The following is a 22,572-nucleotide window of genomic DNA, read 5'->3' as shown; positions in this document are numbered from 1 at the left end:
ATTTCTGAGAGACTTTAGACTTCATATTGACTGAGAAGTAAATTGGTGAGATGGTCTGATATATAAGTTTGTAGGATTTTTTGTGAAACAATATATTGTGGAACTGACTAGGGATAAAGTTATGAAATATCACATCGGTAAAATGTGAGATTTTTCTAAAGTATGAAACAATAATAGATAAGCAGAATCACTCGTACAAGTCATTAAACTTATAAGTGTTGATGTTCAGCAGCACTTGGTTGTATTTACATAAAGAACGGAAAGTTACCATTCCAGTAAAGACAAGCAATGAGGATAGCAAATGGCACGTTAGTCTTTATTGTAAGTGGTTTGAAGTATAAGAATTGTACAGGATTTTGGTGAGAACACACTGCAATATTGATACCTAAAATTAAGAAAATATGTACTTGCATTGCAGACAGTACAGTCATTGGTTCACTAGATTTGGGTTCCTCAGATAAAAAGGTTGTCCTATTATGAGAGATTGAGTAAACTGGAGTTCAGAGATAATCTTATTGAAACATTAAAACCTGCAGTGGACTTGACAGGGTGGACACTAAGAGGTGTGTCCCTGGCTGAGGAATAAGGAACACTGGCAGAGTCTCAGGCTGTACAAGATATTGGTTAGGCCACCACTGGAATACCACATTCAATTCTGGTCTCCCTGCTAAAGGAAGGATCTGGTGAAACTTGAAAGGGTTCAGAAAAGATTTATTAGAATATTGCCAGGTTGGAGGTTTTAAACTATAGGGAGAGGCTAAATAGGCCAAGGTCTTTTGACCAGGGTAGCAGAGTCTGAAACAAGAGGGTATAGGTTTAAGGTAAGAAGGGAAAGATTTAAAAGGGACCTAAGGGACAACTTTTTCACACAGAGGTTTGTGTATGTGTGGAATGAGCTGGAGGCTGGCACAATTACAACATTTAAAAGACATCTGGATGGGAACATGAATAAGAAGGATTAGAAGATAGGTACAGGCCAAATGCTGGCAAATGGACTTGATTAATTTAGGATATTTGGTCAGCATAGATGAGTTGGACTGAAGAGTCTGTTTCCATGCTATACAGCTCTATGACTTCAGGATAAAGGTTTGATCATTTTGAACTCAGCTGAGGAGCAATATTTTCATTCCAAGGTTTATGAACCTTTGGAATTCTCTACCCAAGATAGAAGCTCTTGGGGAATTGAAGAAAACGGGGAGTGGACAGGCAAGGAGATTTGAGATTGACTAGTTGAATGGCAGTACAGGCTGTGAAACAGAAATTGAGGGTAATGAGGCTCTTCACAACTGGCAGTGTTGTCCTCATCCAACTGTTTGGCTGATGATCTGGCTGTATGAGTGACCACCTTCTTAGTGTAACAGCTTACACTATTTGTACAGTCCATTTCACAATTATGGTGTTTTAACAAAAAAAAGGGGATTGCACATTCCTCTTCCTAGTTCCAATCTGCTGGTCATTCAATCCTCCAAGCATCAGTACACCATTGGAAGCACCCATTTCAGGGGAAACTAGCACCTTCATCGCTGTTAAAGTAAATATTATGGCCAGGCAGCAACAAGTTGTAATGAGGTGCTATTCCTTGAGCTTGTGTTGAATATCACTGGAACAGAAGACAGATGACAATGAGAATATAATAAATAAAAACATATACCTACATAGCCTTATAATGCAGTAAACAATAAGCAGGAACATCATTAAGCAAAATTTGACATCAAGCTGAACTGCAGCAAACACCCTGACAGATGCTTTGGAATTGGAAATAATTATGAGCAGCTTGCTTAATTCAACAAGTGATACATTCTAGACTGCTGTGTAGTCACAATCATGTACTCCTTAGAAGCAACATTATTCTATACTCAACGAATCTAATCTAATTAATTCTGCCTCCTGTCATACCTTTTAACAGTTTCCAAATCTACCACAGCTAAATTGATTTACCCCTCATAGCTTCACAGTTTGCTTTGTTCAGGTTGAAGACCTCAGTTTTGGATTTAACTTCATAAAATTGAAACATATTATAGTCACTCTTCCCTAAAGACACTTTCAAAAAGATGATGTAATTTGAGTTGAGATCAAATTAAATATCTAATATAGATCTTTAATTGGTTACTTAATGTGCTGCACAAGACAAACCTCTATACATTCCAAGAATTCTTCTGTAAGATTAGTAGGGAAATCAACATTTCATGATTGAGTTTGGTTGTAATTATACAATTCAAGTAAGTCAAGTATCAATAATTGGATCTTGACTGCATATGCCTCCATGTTTAATTGACAAAGTGGTAAAGAACATTTCAAACAACTTTTTTATCTTAGTAAAAAAAAGCCATGAAATGACAATAACAAAAATAATTGAGGATAATTGACAACTTAAGGAATCAGTTAGGAGAAAATGGGTAACACAAACAGTAATTGCTGGAAAGACACTGCAGGTCTGGCAGCATCTGTAGAGAGAAAGCAGAGTTCAAGCCTAATGATCCTTTTTTTTTAGATTAGATTAGATTAGATTACTTACAGTGTGGAAACAGGCCCTTCGGCCCAACAAGTCCACACCGCCCCGCCGAAGCGTAACCCACCCATACCCCTACATCTATATCTACCCCTTACCTAACACTACGGGCAATTTAGCATGGCCAATTCACCTGACCTGCACATCTTTGGAGTGTGGGAGGAAACCGGAGCACCCGGAGGAAACCCACGCAGACACGGGGAGAACGTGCAAACTCCACACAGTCAGTCGCCTGAGGCGGGAATTGAACCCGGGTCTCTGGCGCTGTGAGGCAGCAGTGCTAACCACTGTGCCACCGTGCCGCCCACTTCTTTACAACTGTTCTGAAATTTATTTTGCATTTGGGATTTTTTAAACAAAATTAATACAAAATAGTGTAACCACTCTACAATATAATAACAGCATCAATATAAATTTTAAAAACTAATTAGCTACTCTACAAAATATCAAAACAAAATAAGATATAAGAAAGAAGACTTTCTTATAAAACAAACTACAGTATAGTACATAACTAACAAAAAAAGGTAAATAAATAAATAAATACATTCAAAATAAAATTATATCAAGTCATAACAAGACCCTTATTTATGCGGGATTCTTCCTCCTAGGGGCCCCCGAACCGACAAACATCATCCTCATGTCTAAACAAAGGCTCTAGAGAGTATGACCAATACATCTGCATCGGTGTAGTTCAAGAAGGGCCGCCATGTTCTATAAAACAATTCCGTTTTTTGGTGCAGCATATTTGTAAGAAACTCCAGGGGAATATGTTCCATAACTATCCTAAGCCAATTCAAAAGTCCTCGGGGACTTTCCAATACCCAGCTTGCTAAAATGCCATTCCTCGCACAAAAGGAGAGGATAGTAAACAATTTCTTCCCGTATGCATCTAGAGAAGAAAGATTTGGAAAGCCCAAAAGGAGACACACCGGGTCCAACCCAATCTCTGTTTTCAAAATCTTTGCCAAGGCATTTGCTCCACTGTCCCAGTATCTACGAATTTTACAGCGTGTTGATAAACAATGAGTGAGAGTACCAACTTCTATTTTACATTTAGGGCACATTGGGGACGCTCCTACCTTAAACTATGCAAGCCACTCTGGTGCTATATGAGCCCTATGAAGTATCTTCAATTGAATAGCTCGAGTCCTATTACAGATAGAGACCTTCCTAGAATTTTCCCAGATATCCATCCACATCTCTAAGAAGATTTTCATCCCTAATTCTTGAGTCCTGATTTTATATAGACGTTCCATGTCCTTTGATACCTTATTACCTAGCAGGTGATAGAGAGTAAGGGTGCACCCATCGGTCGAAGCACTCTCCTTTCCATATCTGATTTGTAAGGATTAGTCATCAATGTTTTTTTTGTAGGAAGTCTTGTACTTGAAAGCATCAAAAGAGATCCTTGCTAGCTAGGTAACCTGAACTTCTGACGCAACTGTTCGAAGGACGTCATGACCTCCCCAAGCAGGAGATTCCTCTGGACCCCCAAATTTTAAATCCAGCATCCGTCAAGCCTGGCTGAAATCCCAACGTTCCCACTATAGGAGTAAAAGGGGAGGTTTTTTGCAAGTTACCCTCACCCTGTCATATCATCCTCCAAACTTTTATTGTGTTTAGTATAATTGGGTTTCTACAATGATCCGTGATAATTCTCATCTTATCCATAAACAATAGATTGATGAGGGGGCATTTTGCTCGGGAAGCCTTGATATCCAGCCAAATTGATTGTGGATCACAAGAGACCCAATCAGCCACATATGATAGCAGGGAACTCAGTTGGGACTTCCTAAACTCTGGAAAATCTAGACCTCCCCTTACTTGTGGGAGCTGCAACTTATCTAATTTAATAAGGGTCTGTCCATGATTAGATTACTTACAGTGTGGAAACAGGCCCTTCGGCCCAACATGTCCACACTGATCCGCTGAAGAGCAACCCACCCAGACCCATTCCCTTACATTTACCCCTTCACCTAACACTACGGGCAATTTAGCATGGCCAATTCACCTAACCTACACATTTTTGGACTGTGGGAGGAAACCGGAGCACCCAGAGGAAACCCACGCAGACACGGGGAGAATGTGCAAACTCCACACAGACAGTTGCCCGAGGCGGGAATTGAATCCGGGTCTTTGGCGCTGTGAGGCAGCAGTGCTAACCACTGTGCCACCATGCCGCCCAAATAAAAGAACCAAGTCAACCATAAAGCTTACGCTGCACCTGTCTCGGCAAGATCAAAGGAAGCATTCTCATGGGGTATAATAGGCGAGGGAGAATATTCATCTTTACCAAAGCTGTTCTTCTTAACCAGGATATCTTCCCAAAATTGGAGGTCCTGCCTTATTTTCTCCAATAAATGCTTATAATTAGCTTTATATAGCTGACCAAATACTGGGGTAATAAAAATACCTAAATAGAGAAAACCTCCCAGTGACCACCAAAAGGGAAAGTAGGATCCATCCACAAAATTGGATATGCTGTAAGACCTCCTAGCGGCATGGCCTCTGATTTTTTAGAATTAATTTTGTACCCTGAAAACATACCAAATAAATTAACCATTTGAATTAAGTGGGGCACAGATGTCGATGGATCATTTAAGAAAAGAAGGACATCATCCGCATAAAGAGTAATTTTATGCTTGCCCGATCCTACCTCCGGGGCCATTATATTGGGGTCAGTTTGGATAACTTCTACCAGCAGGTCGATCACTAGTGTGAATAGTAGTGGTGAGAGAGGGCATCCTTGACGATAACCTCTACCAACACTAAAACTATCCAATCTTATGCCGTTGGTAATCACCACTGCTTTTGGGTCGTTATATAACAGAGCGATCCATTTGGTAATAACCTCTCCAATGCCAAACCGCTCCATAGTATAAAAAAAGGTATGGCCATTCCAACTGGTCGACTTGCTTTCTCTACATCTAGGGAGATTACTAATCCTGGTATTGTTCTTGCTGGCAGACTTGTACCATATTTAATACTATTCTGATATTATTAGTAGACCTGCAACCCTTAATAAACCTTGTCTGATCCTCTTTTATAATAAATGGTAAAACTCTCTCCAGTCTTAATGCCAGCATTTTTGAGAAGCTTTTAAAGACCACGTTCAATAAGGATATAGGTCTGGATGAAGTATAGTCATCTGGGGCTTTTCCTTTCTTAAGAATGAGAGATATATTTGCTTGGCTCAGAGAGGGCAGGAGACTACCCTGACTATACATATCTATAAGTGGTCTGACCAATTCATCTATAAACTCTTTATAGAACCCAACCTGAAATCTGTCTGGCCTAGGGCCTTTACCGCTCTGGAGCTGCCTCATCGCCTCTTGCACTTCCTGAGTTGTCAGGAGGGCATTCAAAGGAGACGCTTGCTCCAAGGTTACGCCCGGAAGGGCCAAATTTTTAAAAAAAGGACTCCATCTTCCTCACAGCAACTGACAGAGCTCAAAACAAAAAACTTTCTAAATCACTTTTTAGGATCACAAGTCAAAGTACCAGCACCTTCTCTAATAGATGCAATAGATTGGGGAGCCCGTTTCTTTCTGGCAAGGTATGTAAGATACCTGCCCAGCTTATCGCCATGCTCAAATAATCTCTGCTTTGCAGTTTTGAGTAAGTGCGGTATTCAAAGTAACCCTGAGGGCTGTAATCCGCTGTAATTTAGTAATGGACAGCCTATCAACATACGCTGACTCAGCTGCCTTCAGGTGAGCCTCAAGCAGACGCTGTTGTCCTCCCTTTTGTCTTTTCCGGGTTGCAGAATATGACATGATCAAGCCGTGCGCATATGGTCACTGGTTGTACCCAAGTTAATGTCCCAGAAAGCTTTAAGTTTCTGCTAGAAGTATTCTAGAAACTCAGTAGGAAAGGGTCCATGCGCCAATACCGGGAACCCATCTTGTCACCATTAATCTCGACCTCCATTATACACTGCTGCATGGTCGGGAATAGCTATATTCCCTATTTTACAAGACAATATTGAATTCAGAAAGGTCGAAGTGACAAAAAAAAATAATCGATTTTGGTAAATTTCTACGCTCAGGGCAAAGATACCTTCACACATCTACCAGTCCCAACTCCCTATTCAGATCAGCCAACTGCCTAGATCTCAGAGATATAGCCACAGAGCTCCTAGGTATCCTGTCCGCCTCGGGATTGATAATACAATTAAAATCTCCCCCTATAATTATGTTACGCATCCTGAGGGTCATCAACTTGGAGAGTGAATCTGTTATGAATTTAAAAGGATGTGCTGGTGGGCAATATACATTCAAAATCCTGTACTCCTCTCCATATATTAGAGCTTTAAGCATTATAAACCATTCGGACTTCTATCTGGCTTAACATCTGGAACAGAAGATTCTCCTGGATAAGAACGGCCACTCCCCTCCTTTTCAAATTAAAAGGTGAAAAGAACACCTGATCAAATCCTCCCTGCTGCAGCTTCAAATGCTCCTTATCAAGTAGATGTGTCTCCTGTAAAAAGGAGACACCCTCAACCCTCTCTTTTTTAAGACATGATAGTATCTTTTTCCTTTTAATTGGCGAGTCGCTCCATTTAACATTCCAGGTGCATCATTTAAACGAATGGCTAGCCATGATCGTTCAAGAAAGTCTGAGACACCCCAGAAGGAAGAATCCCACTCAAAAAGCTCACACCAGCATCCCCATCCTCCTCTAGCTTATCTCTACGCGCTTCAGGCTCTCTGCCTTTATTCCTGATGAAGGGCTGATGCCCGAAATGTCGATTCTCCTGTTCCTTGGATGCTGCCTGACCTACTGTGCTTTTCCAGCAACACATTTTCAGCTCTGATCTCCAGCATCTGCAGTCCTCACTTTCTCCACTCAAAAAGCATTGAGTAGAGACCGTATTATTACTCTAGGTGTTCTTAACAAAGCAGCAAGATGAAATAAAATATATAAAATTACAATCCCATCAAATATTAAAGGAAAACTCAAAAACATCGCTCAACAACCAGATAAACCAAGCAAGTTTAACAAGAGTTAAAAGCAAGAAGCCCCCAAGGAAGGATGAAAAAGAGAAGAGGGGGGAGGAGGAGGAAAAAATAATTGTCCATACAGTTCAAATCCTTCAGTCTATGTGAGAGCATACAGAAGTTCTTCTGCTTTTTCCGGCGATCCGAAGTTATACACAAACTGTCCGTGGCTGAAGTGCAACGTTGCCGGGTATCTCATGGAATACCGAATATTTAAATTCCTCAGACGCTTCTTTACCCCTTCAAATGCATACCACAACCGGAGAGAAGTCCTGGAACAGCATTATCTTGGATTCCTTGTACACCAAAGCTTGGGGATACTTCCCCAAAGCTCTGGAGGCCTCCAGCAACTTTTGCTTTTCCCTGTAGTGCTGGAGTCACACTAGGACTGGGCGGGGGTGCTGGTCTGACCCAGGCCTGCGCACAGCAACCCGGTGGGCCCACTCAACCCGCACCAGGCCTAATTCAGACTCCAGCTTCAGCAGTTGTGGGAGCCATTGCTCCAAAACGTCAACAATCTGGCCATCCTCCTCATTGAGGTCGTCAATCTGCTGTTCAGAGCCTGGACCTGACCCACGGAAGATTCAGCAGCCGTCTTGGAGGCTGCGGCTCATTGTTCTGCCCCTCCACACTGCCCAAGTTTCTCAATCTCTTGGTCATGCTTCTGCATGGGGGGGCGGAGGAGGTGGTGGTCCCCACCTGTTGCAAACTCTGTGATCCTTTACCTTTAGTCATTTTACAATGTACCAAACTGCTAAAGTTTAGTGCTAAATGACTATAGCAGCTGGGGAAAAGCTATTTTAAATAGTTTAAAAAGTGAGCAGAAGGTAGGTACCCTACTTTGTCTTTGGTCCTGGGCAGAGCTCAGCAGACTCAGACCTACTGGGTCGCTGCCATCTTGAATCCCTGCTATCTCTCCACAGATGCTACCTGACCTGTTGAGTTTTTTCCAGAAATTTCTGTTTTTGTTTCTGATTTCCAGCAACTGCAGTTCTTTGATTGTTTCATAAGGAGAAATGGGAAGTGACAAGTCAATGTCCATCAGCCTTAAGTCTCGAATTACTTTAATCTTCTGTAATTAATACAAATTCAATTGTGCCCTTACAAAAATTGGCACAATATCTGCTATCAATCTTTTGCATTTTCAGGTACCAAACCTTATGTCTGTAGACCTATAATAAAAGATTAAGGAAAAGGCAACAGTCTCACTTGCATCAATATTATTGGCAAAATGGCTAATCAATAGTTTCCCTTTAGAATAAAATAGTGTTGATTTGCATTTCAGAGCAAGTACAGACTGCATTTATGTACAGTACAGCCAAAACATTTTAGCTGTTAATTTTATGCCAAACTAGAAATATTCCTGAGAATATTCCATGTCTGAAGATTTGAATTTGATGTGTGTTTACATATACAAACACTTCACTTTGCTTATCTGTAATCATCACAAACACCATTCAGACAAGACAATAATAGGAACATCCCTCACTTTAGGCACTAAAACAAAGACTGCTCCTTGGATGCTGCCTGAACTGCTGTGGTCTTCCAATACCACTAATCCAGAAACTAAAACAAAGACTGCCTAGTTCACTGGATCTAGTCAAGGCAAGCAAAGCAGGATTCTATGAGCAACCACATAAGCGCGAAGTGAACAAGCTATTAGAGCTTCAGCTTAATCCATTGTGCAAGTTGGGTGTCTCCCCTGTGTGCAAAGTATCCTCAGTTCAACTTTTCAATGAAAGTTCTTGGTGCACCCTACAATTCAAGCATGTGTTTTCAGATCTTATGGTGATGTTTGGGCTGACTATGCAGAAGTAATGAGTCTGGCAGTGTCCATGTATCATGCCAAGCTGTGGTTTAACCTTAGCCAGCATGGAAGTAGTTTGGTGCAACCCACTCTGATTTCCTTGTCAAGTTTTCCCAATGTTGAGCTTGTTTGACAAGTTTGGAAATTTGAGAATATGAGGCTATTCGTGGAGTTAAGAAGGTGTTTAACAATCATTAATCCTTGTGAATTGACACCTCATTGCGAATGGGAATCTCACGCCATTGTTTGTGAAAAGCATAAAAAGTGGAGTGAGACATCTCGACATCAAGATGGGCATGACCACATTTTTCACCTGATTCTGCCAAGGTCTTTCTGCAGCTCACGTCACCCACACTCGTTTAAGATTCTACCTTTTGTTTTTTATTTATTTGCCAATTCTCTGTACTAATGCCACCCCACAACCTATAACATGCACTCATAACTCATGCAATAATCTTTGATGTGGCACCTTATCCAATATATTACTGGCTCCTCTTCATTCACATTGTTCGCTACATCCTCGAAGAGCTTTAATAACTTTGTCAAACACAATTTCTTTGTATCCTCCTTGATTAGAATAAGGCATCTAAATTCATATGACTAACAACTTGGATAATAGCAAAGAACGTCATTTTTCCAAATTTGCTGACAACACCAAATTAGGTGGCATTGTAGATACTGTACATGATAGCAAAAAATTACAAACGGATATTGATAGATTAAGCGAATGGGCTAAACAGTGATCTTCAATTTAAGCAAATCTGAGAATATCCATTTTGGAGTGAAAAAGGTTAGGTCAGGGTACTTTCTGGATGGAATGAAGTTAAAGACAGTGGATGTCCAAAGAAACTTGGGGGTTCAGGTGCATAGATCTTTAAAAAGCCACAAACAGTTGCAGAAAATAATCTAGGAAACTAGTGGAATGCTGGCTTTTATATATAGTTGACTGGAGTATAAGGATGCAGATGTCATGCCGCAGCTATACAAAACCCTGGTTTGATCCCATTTGAAGTACTGAGAGTAGATTTGGGCATCACACCTTTGGAAGGACAAAATGGTCTTGCAGTGAGCACAATGCAGATTTACAAGAATGATACCTAGACTTCATGGGTTGTCTGAATGATATTAACATGGAAAGGCAGGATAGATAGACTATTTCCATTGGTTGGGGATTCTAGAAGCACAGGGCATAGTCTAAAAATTAGGGCCTGACCTTTCGGGAGAGAAGGTTGGAAGCACTTTAGGCATGAAGGGTGGAGGAGGTTTGGAACTCTCATCCACAAACTGCAGTTGATACTAGATTGGTTGTTAATTTCAAATCTGAAAGAGATAAATTTTAGTTAGAAGAAGGTATTAAGGGATATGAATCAAAGATCAGCCATGATTTCAATAAATTATGGAACAGGCATGAGGGCTGAATGGCTCACTCCTGTTCCTAAATGTTCTGCTGTTCCTTTCTTGACAATGGATTCCAACATTTTCCCTATGACAGATACTTAGACTCACTCCCTTTTGTTTGCGATTTTGTTTTCTTTTTGAACAGAAGAGCCTAGAATATAGTCCATCAGCGAGTTTTGAGAAGATTTGCAGCTCAGGTTGAGGTTCTGGATCTATGTTAGCTCGCTGATTTGGAAGGTTTGTTTTCGACACCATACTAAGTAGCTTCCTGAGTACCACCCTGTCTTTGTGTGAGAAGACATCTGGACTGGGATAGTGGAGTGCAGGCTTGCACAACTCTCCAATGAGAACCAGTCTCTTGATGGCAGCCATCAAATTGTTCAGGGTGCACTGCTCCAGTTTTTGAGCAATGAGAGCCATTGTGTCCCAAACACCCGGCTGCTGTTCCAGATTCACCTTGTGTATCTGTACTAAATTTGACAGTGCCAAGACCACAGGGTTACCTACCAATTTCAGCAGCCTCCAATAACACAGTGAACACTGATATGAACTCCACTCAGGTGACACTGTTGGGGCTGGTAGGGGTGCAGGTACCATGCTTCCTTCCTGGATGTGAGCATCATCGTTGCGTGGAGTTAATGACTGTCTTCCGAGGGAAGTGGCTAGATCTCTGCCAATGTGTCAGTGCACTTGTAATACATAAAAGTGACATTGCGTCATACAGTACAGAGCAGGTCCTTCAGCTGTTCAAGGCTGCATCAACCTATCTACATTAATCCCACCCTTCAGCACTTAGCCTACAGCCTTGAATATTATGACATTTTTGAGTATTCATCCAAGTACATTTTAAAAAGTTGACGTTACCTGTATCTACTACCCTTCTAGTGCATTCCAGATGTCCTCCACTGTCTGAATTCTTTTTTCTCCAATCCTCTCTAAACCTTTTGCCTTTAAATTTATTGTCTATTGTTACTCACCTTTCAAAGAAGTTGTGCAGCTGCTTCCTATCCATCCTGTCCACGTGCCCCCTCAGCCTTTTCTGCTCCAAAAAAAAGACAACCCGAGCTAATTCAGCCTCCCATTACAACTGAACTGCTTCAGTGCAGGCAACATTCTGGTGAATTTTCCTTGCACTCCCTCCAGTATAATCACATCCTTCCTGTAATGAATTCTGGTCAAGATCAGCATTGCAGAGGAATGACAAGTGGTGCGTATTTGATTGCCAGTACTTGAAAGCTCCAGCATCCCTGCAGGTGCTGTCCTGGTCGTCTCCTGCAAGGACGAAGATTCTCTTCTCATATGAAATGAAGACATGAATGTCAGACACCCCTCCAGCTGTTTGGTGTTAATCACCCAGCTTTGGGATATTTTCTCCTGCAATGATATAAAAGGGAATAAATGAGAAATGTGCAAGTGGATGATACAGATGTGTGTATTGGTGAACTGGGAGTGGGGGTAAGGTGTTGAGGTGTGAGGAGATAGTGTGCACAGCATTCAGGATGATTAGTGTGAGAGGATGGATGATGAGTGAGCAAGTGAGGGTAGATGTATACAACAGATGAGGTGTCAGGGTGTGGGTATTAGTGGCAGGTGGGTGCAATGGCAGGAATGGAGTTTATCTGAGGTAGCAGCGGGCACTTACCTTGATGGAGATGAGGTCGTTGACTTTTCAGCAATGCAACCCAGTCGTGACAATCCAAAGCTGACATTGACCCAGGTGCACTGTCTGACCAGGCTGGCATTGTCTGGTGGAAAAGCCTCTTTTGACAATCTTCCAGAAATAAAATACCTCTTCACTGCACTATCTCATCCAGCTCCAGGTCTGTCTAAAGAGAAATGTGGTGCCAGCCTCTCCTTCTCCATCATTTCTCCTTAATGTTTGGAGGACAGTTGCCAAATATCAGTGTTTCTCCATGTAGCAGCAGGCGTTCAAAGATGGCTCAACCTTCTTTGGGGCAGACACTGAATATAGTAATTTTCCCCTTACGACAGCAACTGCAAACAATGTGCACATCCTAATTCCTCCAACAAACTTGACATGATTCACACTTAAGCCAAAACGAAAGTAGGATTAGCACACAGTTTTAAAATTCTCTGCAATTTACATGACCAACATTATAAATTTTCCAAGCTTAGCTTCTGAGGAAGCAATGCTTACTTCAACTCACAGAACATAAACAGTACAGCACTGTACAGGCCCTTTGGCCCTTGATGTTGTGCCGTCCTTTTAATCCTATGCTAAGATCAAACTAACCTACATACCCTCCATTGTACTATCATCCATGTTCCTATCAAAGAGTTGCTTAAATGTCCCTAACGTATCTGACTCAACTACCACAGTGGCAGAGCATTCCATGCACCCATCACTCTGTATAAAGACATCTCCCCAAAACCTTCCTCCAATCACCTTAAAATTATGCCCCCTCATGATAGCCATTTTCTCCCTGGGAAAAAAGTCTCTGGCTATCCACTCTATGCCTCTCATCTTGTACACCTTTATCAAGCCACCTCTCAATCTTCTTCGTTCCGATGAGAAACGCCCTAATTTCCTCAACCTTTCTTCAGAAAACATGCCCTCCAGTCCAGGCAGCATTCTGGCAAAGTTCCTCTGCACCCTCTCTAAAGCTTCCACATCCTTCTTATAATGAGACAACCAGAAATGAAGACAATATTCCAAGTATGGACTAACCAGGGCTTATTAGAGCTGCAGCATAACCTCATGGCTCTTAAAGTCAATTGCCCTGTGAATGAAAACCAAGACAACATATGCCTTCTTAACAACCCTTCTTAATCCCAAGTTGAACTTGGGTGGCAACTTTGAGGAATCTATGGGTTTAGACGTACACAGCCCTCTGTTCCTCCACACTGCCAAGAATCCTGCCTTTAGCCCTGTCATCTGGATACAAATTCGACCTTCCAAATGAATCACTTCCCATTTTTCCAGGATGAACTTCATCTGCCACTTCTCAGCCCAGTTCTGTATCCTGTCAATGCCCCATTACAACCTACAAAAGCCCTCCACACTAAACACAACTCCACCAACCCTTGTGTCATCAGAAAACTTACTAATGCACCCTTCCACTTCCCCATCTAAATAATTTATAAAAATCATAAAGAGCAGAAGTCCCAGAACAGATCCCTGCGGAACACCACTGGTTACCGAGCTCCAGCCTTAATACTTTCCTTTGACTACTACCCTCTGTCTTCTATGGGCTACCCAATTCTGTTTCTAGACAGCCAAATTTCCCTGTATCTCATGCGTTCTTACTTATTGAATGAGCCTACCTTGTCACACGCCTTGCTAAAATCCACATTCACTGCCCTATCTTCAAGGTGCTTTGGCACATCCTCAAAGAATTCAATAAGGCCTGTGAGGCATGAACTACCTCTCACAAAGCCATGCTCACTATTTCTAATCAAATTATGCTTTTCCAAATAATCATAAATTCTGTCTGACAGTATCCTCACCAAAATTTGCTCACCATTGACATTAGACTGACTGGTCTGTAATTCCCAGGATTACCCCTATTCCCTTTCTTGAACAACGGAATAACATTTGCTACCCTCCAATCATCTGGCACTACTTCAGTAGACAGTAAGGATGCAAAAGATCATTGCCAATAGTGTAACAATCTCTTTCCTTGCTTCCTGTAGCAACCTTGAGTATATCCTGTCTGGCCCGGGGGACTTATCCATCCTTATGTTATTCAAAAATTTCAGCATATCCTCCTGCCTAACATCAACCTGTTCAAGCATATCAGTCTGTTTCACGCTGTCCTCGCAAACGTCAAGGTACCTCGCACTAGTGAATACTAAAGCAAATTATTCATTAAGGAACTCCACTACCTCCTTCGAATTCAGGCACAAATTCCCTCCACTATCTCTGCTCAGCCCTACCCTCAATCTGGCCATCCTATTGTTCCTGACATAAATATAGAATGCCTTAGGGTTTTCCTTAATCCTACCCACTAAAACTTTTTCATGCTTACTTCTAGCTCACCTAAGCTCATTCTTCAGTTCCTTCCTGGCTACCTTGTAACCCTCTAAAGCTCTATCTGAGCCTTGCTTCCTCAATTTTTAGTAAACTTCCTTCTTTTTCTTGGCTAGATGCTCCACAGCCCTTGTCAGCCACAATTTGGAGGTGCCGGGGTCTACAAAATTAAAAATCACACAACACCAGGCTATAGTCCAACAGGTTTATTTGGAAGCACTAGCTTTCAGACCACTGCTCCATCATCAGGTGGTCGGAGACAACCACCTGATGAAGGAGCAGCGCTCCAAACGCTAGTGCTTCCAAATAAATGTGTAGGAGTATAACCTGGTGTTGTGTGATTTTAAACCGTGTCACCCTTGATTCTTTCAACTTAATCCCTTCCCTGCCTCAATGGGACAAATATGTCCAGTACTATCAGCAGGTGCTTCCTAAACAACCTCCACATTTCAGTTGTGCATTTCCCTGAAAACATGCATTCCCAACCTAGGTGCCCAAGTTCCTGCCTAATACCATTGAAATTCGCCCTCCTCCTATTAACTACTTTCCCATACCACCTGCTCCTATCCCTCTCCATGACTGTAGTAAAAGGTCAGGGAGTTGTGATCACTATCATCAAAATGCTCTCCCATTGAGAGATTGGACAACTGGTCTAGTTCGTTGCCAAGCATCAAATCTAATGTCCTCCCCTTAGGTTTGCTTATCTACATATTGAGTTAGGAACTCTTCCTGTATACACCTGACCAGAACTTCTCCGCCCAAACTATTTGATCTAAGGAGATTCCAATCAATATTGGGGAAGTTAAAGTCATGACAACAACCCTGTCAGTTGTGCACCTTTCCAAAATCAGCTCCTCCATGTCTCTGTTGCTATTTGGGGGGGGGGGGGATGCTGTAGAAGACTCACAGTAAAGGGACTGCTCTTGTCCTGTTTCTGACTTCCACCCATACTGACTCTATAGAAAACCCTCCTAGTCGACCTCCCTTTCCGCAGCTGTGATAGTGTCCCTGATTAGCAATGCCACTCCCCCACCTGTTTTACCTCGCTCCACTATTCCTTTTGACTGACAAGGTAAGTACTAGAAATTCAAATTTACCTTCCCGGCCGTCCCCTGGCTTGCGCTTCCTCAACTCCCGCTGCTGAAATGGAAGCTGCTGATTCACGAGGTAAATACATCATATTCTTACTGTCTTAAAAAAAAAGTGATTGTTCATTTACTTAATTTGTTTTTTTGCCATTATTAAATCTTACTTAACAGGTTTCTAAAATGTTCTGCCTCTTGCCTACCATAATCTCCACAACATTGTGTGCCTAAACTTTCAACTTGATACCATCCTCTACTTTTTGAGTCAACAATGATTTACTGTTCTCAGCAAATTAAGGCTTTATGAGTAAAATAACACTAAATACCTGGCACTGCTTGTTTACCATCTAACCTTTAAGCTAATTATTCCAGATCTTTCAAGCCTAAATTGGAAATAGCTTGCTGCGGGTTCAAAGAAAATACAATCAGTATTACTCAACTACTAAATTACAGCTGCACAGCATGTAAACAGACTCTTCATCCAAGTTATCTGCACTGGCCAGCCATCCCAATCTGTCTTAGTTGCATTCACCAACATTTGGCCCATATCTCTCCAAACCCTTCCTTTTCATATATTCAAGTGCCTTTTAACTGTTGTAATTGTACCTGTCTTGGCAACACTTTCTTTGGCGGCTCGTTCATTACACGTCTTCCGTATGAAGAAGTTACCCCTCAGGTCCCTTTCAAATCTTTCCCCTTTCACAATCTAACTGGCTAGAGTCTCAAGGTGCAAGTTGAGTATGAAGTGTTCAGGCTCCTAGCCCATCTGCTTATATCATCAGGCCTGCTGCACCCTTTTTAAATATTTCTTTCCTAACATCACGGTCATCCTAACTTCTTGTGGCAGCTTCAGGTAAGGAAGGAGGATCCTAGAGGCTGCAGCAGCAGAGAATGCGCTGTGGACCTCACCATTCTGTATCCTGGTGGGTCCTTCGACTAGGCTGATTCAGTGGCAGTTTTGAAGACAAGGTGGGTCTGGGCCCAGGATTCGAATAACTGGACTGGGACTCTTTTTGGCAGCGTCAGCGGCAGCCTGGGACTCCTTCTGATGTAACTTTTCATTGGCATCGCTCTAGATCTCTTTGAAGTGGTTTTGGTGTTGGTCTATGAGGAGGAATCTCATTGAAAGTGACAGAAGACTGAGAGTCCTGGATAGAGTGGAGGTAGAGAAGATATTTCAGCATCATGGGGGGGTGGGGTCTAGCCTGGGATTCCTTGGGGGGGGGGGGGGCGCGGAACAGGTTCTCCAATCCAGAGCCATGATATGGTCTAATTTCTCTCAAACTTTCTTTTTCCCAGGGTTGGGGAATTGAGGACTAGAGGGCATCAGTTTAAAGTTACAGGGGAAAGAATAAAAGGGAATTTGAGGGACAACGTTTTGGTTTACATAGAGAGTGGTACACATATAGGATTAGCTGCCAGTGGAAGTGGTTGAGGTGAATACATTAACAACATTTAAAAGGCATTTGGACAAATACGTGGATAGGAAGGGTTTAGAAAGATATGGGCCAAGTACAGGGAAATGGGGTTAATGTGGAAGAACATGTTGGTCAACATGGACCAGCTTGGGCCGAAGGGCTTGTCTCCATGGTGAAGGACTCTATTGTGGAAGGACTATTATTTTTGTTTCTTTATTTTTCTAATTTACTGTGATTTTGTACTTCTGTAGGTCTGTAATGCTGCACTTCTTAAAGTTTCTTTATTTTTCTATTTCTTTTTCCTAAGAATTTGTACTGAAGAATCAGTACCTAAGATGGTAATTGTTTGATGACTTGTAAACTTTTCATTGTACTCATGTAAGTACATGTGAGAATAAAACTAATTCAATTCAATAATTCACAACTGTAATATTCATTTCAGCCACAAATTTCTACCTGACCATCATCCGATTTTGAAGATCCATTTTCCCATAACACCTCTTCCTCTTGATTCTGGAGATAATCCTTTGATAAAATAAAATCCAAAATAACTATTTTTAAAATGTGCAGATTTATATCTCTCAGAATGGTTACAGCACAGAAAAAGACTCTCCAGCTTATGTTTGTGCCACCACTTCAGATGAGGAATTCATTTGGCATTATTACTCTACCTCTGCCCATATCTGTTGCTCATTCCTCCCTTTCAAATGATACAATCTCCTCCTGAAAGCCTTGAATGCACTTGCATTCACCAGAGTCCCTGGAAACACACTGCAAATCTTAATCATTATCAGGCTTACTTCAAAGGCCACTTGGACAATTAATTTGGAATTACAAATAAATTATGTAATGCTTTTAATTCCCCACATATCTGAATAGTTTCCCTTACTAAGTATTCATGGTATTACTGATTTGTAACTTAAGTCCAATCAGACTTTGTTCATAACCTTTTAGGCCTTCTTTGGTCAATGTGTTGTCACCTCCAATCTAACTTCATTATCCATTCACAAAGACATATGAACTTGTGCAGACTTGCCCATTTGTTCTTACTGCTATTTTGAAAGATATTACTATATTCAAAATAAAGACCAAAGTCTGTATTAAAATATCAGATAAAAGAACTTGATTATTTGATTGGGATTACCTTTTTTCAGGTTGGCAACTTGTAACCAACAGGATTCTACAGGGACCACTGCTGGGACATATATAGAAGTGATTTGGAGGAAAGAAACAAATGCTAGCCAAATTTGCACAAGACAAAAATAGGTGGAAAGGCACAATGTAAAACAGGAGAACAGAATTAATTAAATGGACACAAACTGCAGAAAGAGACTTGGAGGTACTTGTCATGAAACACTAAACTAGTGCACAGTTGCAGCAGCTAATCAGGTAGGCTAATGTTGGCCCTTATTTCAACGGGGTTGGAGTAAAAGAGTAGAGAGGTCTTACTGCATTTGTACAAGGTGCTGCTGAAACTTCTGGAGCACTGTGGACAGTTTGGTCCCCTTATTTGAGGAGGAATTGCCTTATGAGCTAAGGCTAATTAGGTATGGAATCAAAACTGGAGTAAAGAAGAATCAGATGATTTCACTGAAAAATGTAAGATTCTTAAAGGGCTAGACAGGGTAAATGCTGATATATTTCCCCTCGTGAGAGTCTAGGACTAGAGTGGTCTCAGAATAAAGGGGTGTCAATTTAACACTGAGATGAGGAAGAATTTCTTCACTCAGACAATTGAGGATCTTTGGAACTCCTTCCCACTTAAAGTAATGTGGGCAGAGAATTTGTGGATATTTAAGGCTTACATTGAGATTGGGAAAATACAGGAAACTGGACGAGGAATGTTGGACTAGCCATGATCCCACTAAATGGCAGAGGGATTGAAAAGCCCAATCCTGTTCCTATTTCTTATAGTCTTATTATGTTTAAATTATCCAATTTCCTGTTGAGCAGGTTATTTGTTCAATCTTCAATTTATCCCAGTTTATCCAGAAATGTGTTGATTTGAGGAGGATCCAAATCAGAAACTAACTCTACCCAACCTGCCAGGGACAAAATTCCTTCTTGAATATCTAATCATGTCTGAATAACATTAGCAAATCTGTGAACAGTAAACAGCATGAGCATCTGGATCTTACATTACACTTTACCTGCCAAAATCAAATTTTCTTAAGTCATATGGTTTTCAAAGGTTTGAAACATTTATTTATAAGGCCATACAATATAGGAGAATTAGGTCATTCAGCCCATCAAGCCTGCTCAATCATTCGCTCATGGCTGATATGTTTGTCTCTTTACTCTTTACTTACCAAAAATCTATCTCTGCCTTAACTACACTCAATGACTTGACCTTCACAACCCTCTGCACAACGAGTTCCACAGATTAACCACCGTCTGGGTGAAGAAATTCCTCTTCATCTCAGTTCTAAAATGTTATCGCTTCACTCAGAGACTGTGCCCTCAATTCCTAGGCTTCCCTCATGGAAATATCTGCTCCACCTCCATTCTATCAAGGACTCTCAGTATTCTGTAACTTTCAATGACATTCTTCCTCATTCTTCTAAACTACACTGAGTATAGATTAGATTAGATTAGATTACTTACAGTGTGGAAACAGGCCCTTCGGCCCAAAAAATCCACACCGACCCGCCGAAGCACAACCCACCCATACCCCTACATCTACCCCTTACCTAACACTACGGGCAATTTAGCACGGCCAATTCACCTGACCTGCACATCTTTGGACTGTGGGAGGAGACCGAGTCCTTAACTGCTGCTTTTCTGACAAGCCTCTCAATCCCAGGATCATTCCTGTTAAAGCTCCCATGTTCTTGTATTCTAGCCGTTAAACTGAGTGCCAATTATAACATTTGCATTCTTAACCGCCAAATGAACCTGCATTTTAATGCTGAAGTAGGACTTGTGCTTGGTTTTAGGACTTGACTTGAAAAATGGGAAGAAAGACTGGGAAATACGTCCAGACTTTAGGGCCAGGCATTTGAAGGTACAGTTGTCAATAATGAAGCAATGAAACATACTCAAAACATCAGAATCGAAGGATTGCATATATCTTGGACAATTGCAGTCTTGGAACTTCTTTTACAACACAAATTCTTTTGGCTATTTTGTAACATACATGCTTAATTCGGATTCAAAGTATGTAGCAGGAGGTATATTACCATATTTGCTTTAACAATCTGCAAGTCTTCCTTGTTAGTTGAGGAATTCAGCTGCAACAATCTTGTCTATATCATATTTGGCACGTATCTGGCTCTATCCTTTTTGGTCCAACTTCACTTATCGCATCAACGTTCTTATTACTGAGAAATAATCCAGTTTCTCCCAGACTAAGAGGGCAGGAACAAGATGGTGGGAAACTCTGGGGGTGAAAAAGAAGAGATTACCAAATTCAGACAGACTTTTGGGACTATAATGTACCTCTAATTTATCCTATAGATGAACATGTACAGAGGAACCTCAATTATCCGAGCCGGGCAGGCACTATTTTGTTCAGATAACTGATTATTTGGCTAATTGATTAAATGCTTTTCATCTGGGGCTTGGAGCTTTCTGTTAAGTCCGTTCCCCATTCAGGACACACATAGAATACACTGCACGAGCCCTGCCCCCCCACCTGCAACCCCGTCCAACACTGCCCCCTGCTAAGTCAATGGTTTCCAGAATTGTTCTCCAAAGCCAATGTCATTCCATCATTTTAACTGAAAGTAGTTCTTAGAAATTCTGCATGATTACAATCCCTACCTGTGCTTTACAATTTGCTGAGTGAAATAATCCTCAATTCATCTCCTTTCACTGAATAATTTCATTACGATTGGTACAGCACACTCCACCAGCAATGAAAGAAATCTCCGATTTTGAAACATGATAGTCAGATGTTATCACTGGAAATCTACCTCCTAACATTCTTTAAACTTTGAACATCATTTTTTCCATAACAGCTCCTCCTCTTCAATTCTTAGGTTTTCCTTTAAAAAGAATTAAGAAAATAGCTTTAATTTTTTGGAACATCAAAAAAGGGACTCATCCAGAATATTAGTAGAAACACTACTTGTGAAGACAAGTTTTCTGCTACACTTGTGTCTGTAACCACTCTAAGGAAATTTATAGGCCATATGTCAATCAAGTTTTCCATGGCTTTGCTCATGTGAATCAATTATACTATTCCATGCTTTGTAATATATTACGCAGAATAAGAGTCACTAATGTTTAGTAGTTGAATACCTGAAATAAGTTTTCATTATATAGTTTCGAGTCTATGCTGGCATTAAAATAACATAGCAAAGTTTTTTTTATCACTACGACAAATCCTTTTATCTATGCAGCAAAATTTCATGACTACCTGGAAGTGCTAGTTCATGTGATGTACCTGCCCATAACTCTGTTACTAATCCTGCCAAATTTTGAACTTTTAATGTTTTTGGTGGTGTGGGGTATATCACAAGCTAGCTCCTCCTTTTTCCAACAGGCCACAAAATGCAATCATTGTATTCCATTACAGGCTGCTATACTCATGAAGTGGTACAATCTGTCTTTGTACTGGAACTGCACGCTAACTTTCATGGACAAAACACAACTCAGTGATAGATATTCAAAGCTGAAAATCAAACAGTCACAATGCCAGTACAAGTTGTTATTGAATGTTTTACCTCTGTAAATGTTCTGTATATATTTGAGTACTGAACTGACAGATACCCTCTGCAGTGATTCACAAAGATGCAGTAACATAAATCATTAAAGCAGCAATGAGATAAACAGCAATGGGATAATAGAAGCATAGAATAGTTACATCACAGAAGGAAGCCCTAGTCCCAGTTTTCTGCAAGAACAGTTCAGCTAATGCACTCCCTTTCCTGCATCACATTTATTTTTATTCAACCTGTCAGGCACATGACTGCTGGTGGGTGAGACTTGAACCCATTCCTTCTGACCTAGAGGTTGGGACACTGACGTTACACTACAAGTGCCATTTCCTGTTTTTCTTCTAGATTAAACCACCCAAGCTCCAACTCTTTAGGCACCTCTGATGGGGATTTAATATTGTTAATCTCCTTCTTCCAATGATTCCTCTTCCTGTTCTGTCCTGAGGGGGCTTACAGATGTTTCATTTTATCCAAGGTTGATTTTCACTTGTAGATATTGTTAATCAACCTCTTCAGATCGTGATACACTTGGGACAGAAAGGATTTGAACCTCAGTTTTTTGGCTCAAAGGTAGGGACACTACCACTATGGCAGAACCTCACAGGTCTTCAACGTTATTGTTTCAGATGCTTAAAAACTGCCTTTTGAAAGTCATGAATCAATCTGCTCACTCTCTTGGTGGAGCATGTAACGGCTGTCT

General features: G+C 41.1%; 1 long non-coding RNA gene across 2 annotated transcripts; it reads right to left on the bottom strand.

Moving 5' to 3' along the window:
• Nucleotides 1-309: 309 nt before the first annotated feature.
• On the bottom strand, nt 310-21,192 carry LOC140483934 (uncharacterized). 2 transcript variants are annotated; one of them, XR_011962067.1, is made up of 7 exons: nt 20,974-21,192; nt 20,391-20,590; nt 17,668-17,736; nt 15,806-15,899; nt 11,695-12,712; nt 11,225-11,406; nt 310-1,600 (listed from the first exon to the last, which is right to left on the bottom strand). It is a non-coding gene; the product is annotated as an uncharacterized lncRNA (long non-coding RNA). The 2 variants fall into 2 exon arrangements; XR_011962068.1 differs by having other exon boundaries at nt 15,806-15,895; nt 17,673-17,736.
• Nucleotides 21,193-22,572: the final 1,380 nt, after the last annotated feature.

The sequence above is a fragment of the Chiloscyllium punctatum genome, chromosome 12 (assembly GCF_047496795.1).
Source record: "Chiloscyllium punctatum isolate Juve2018m chromosome 12, sChiPun1.3, whole genome shotgun sequence".
Taxonomy (NCBI): Eukaryota; Metazoa; Chordata; class Chondrichthyes; order Orectolobiformes; family Hemiscylliidae; genus Chiloscyllium; species Chiloscyllium punctatum.
Note: the sequence above shows the minus strand (reverse complement) of the source record. Positions and strands in the feature narration are given on the sequence as shown.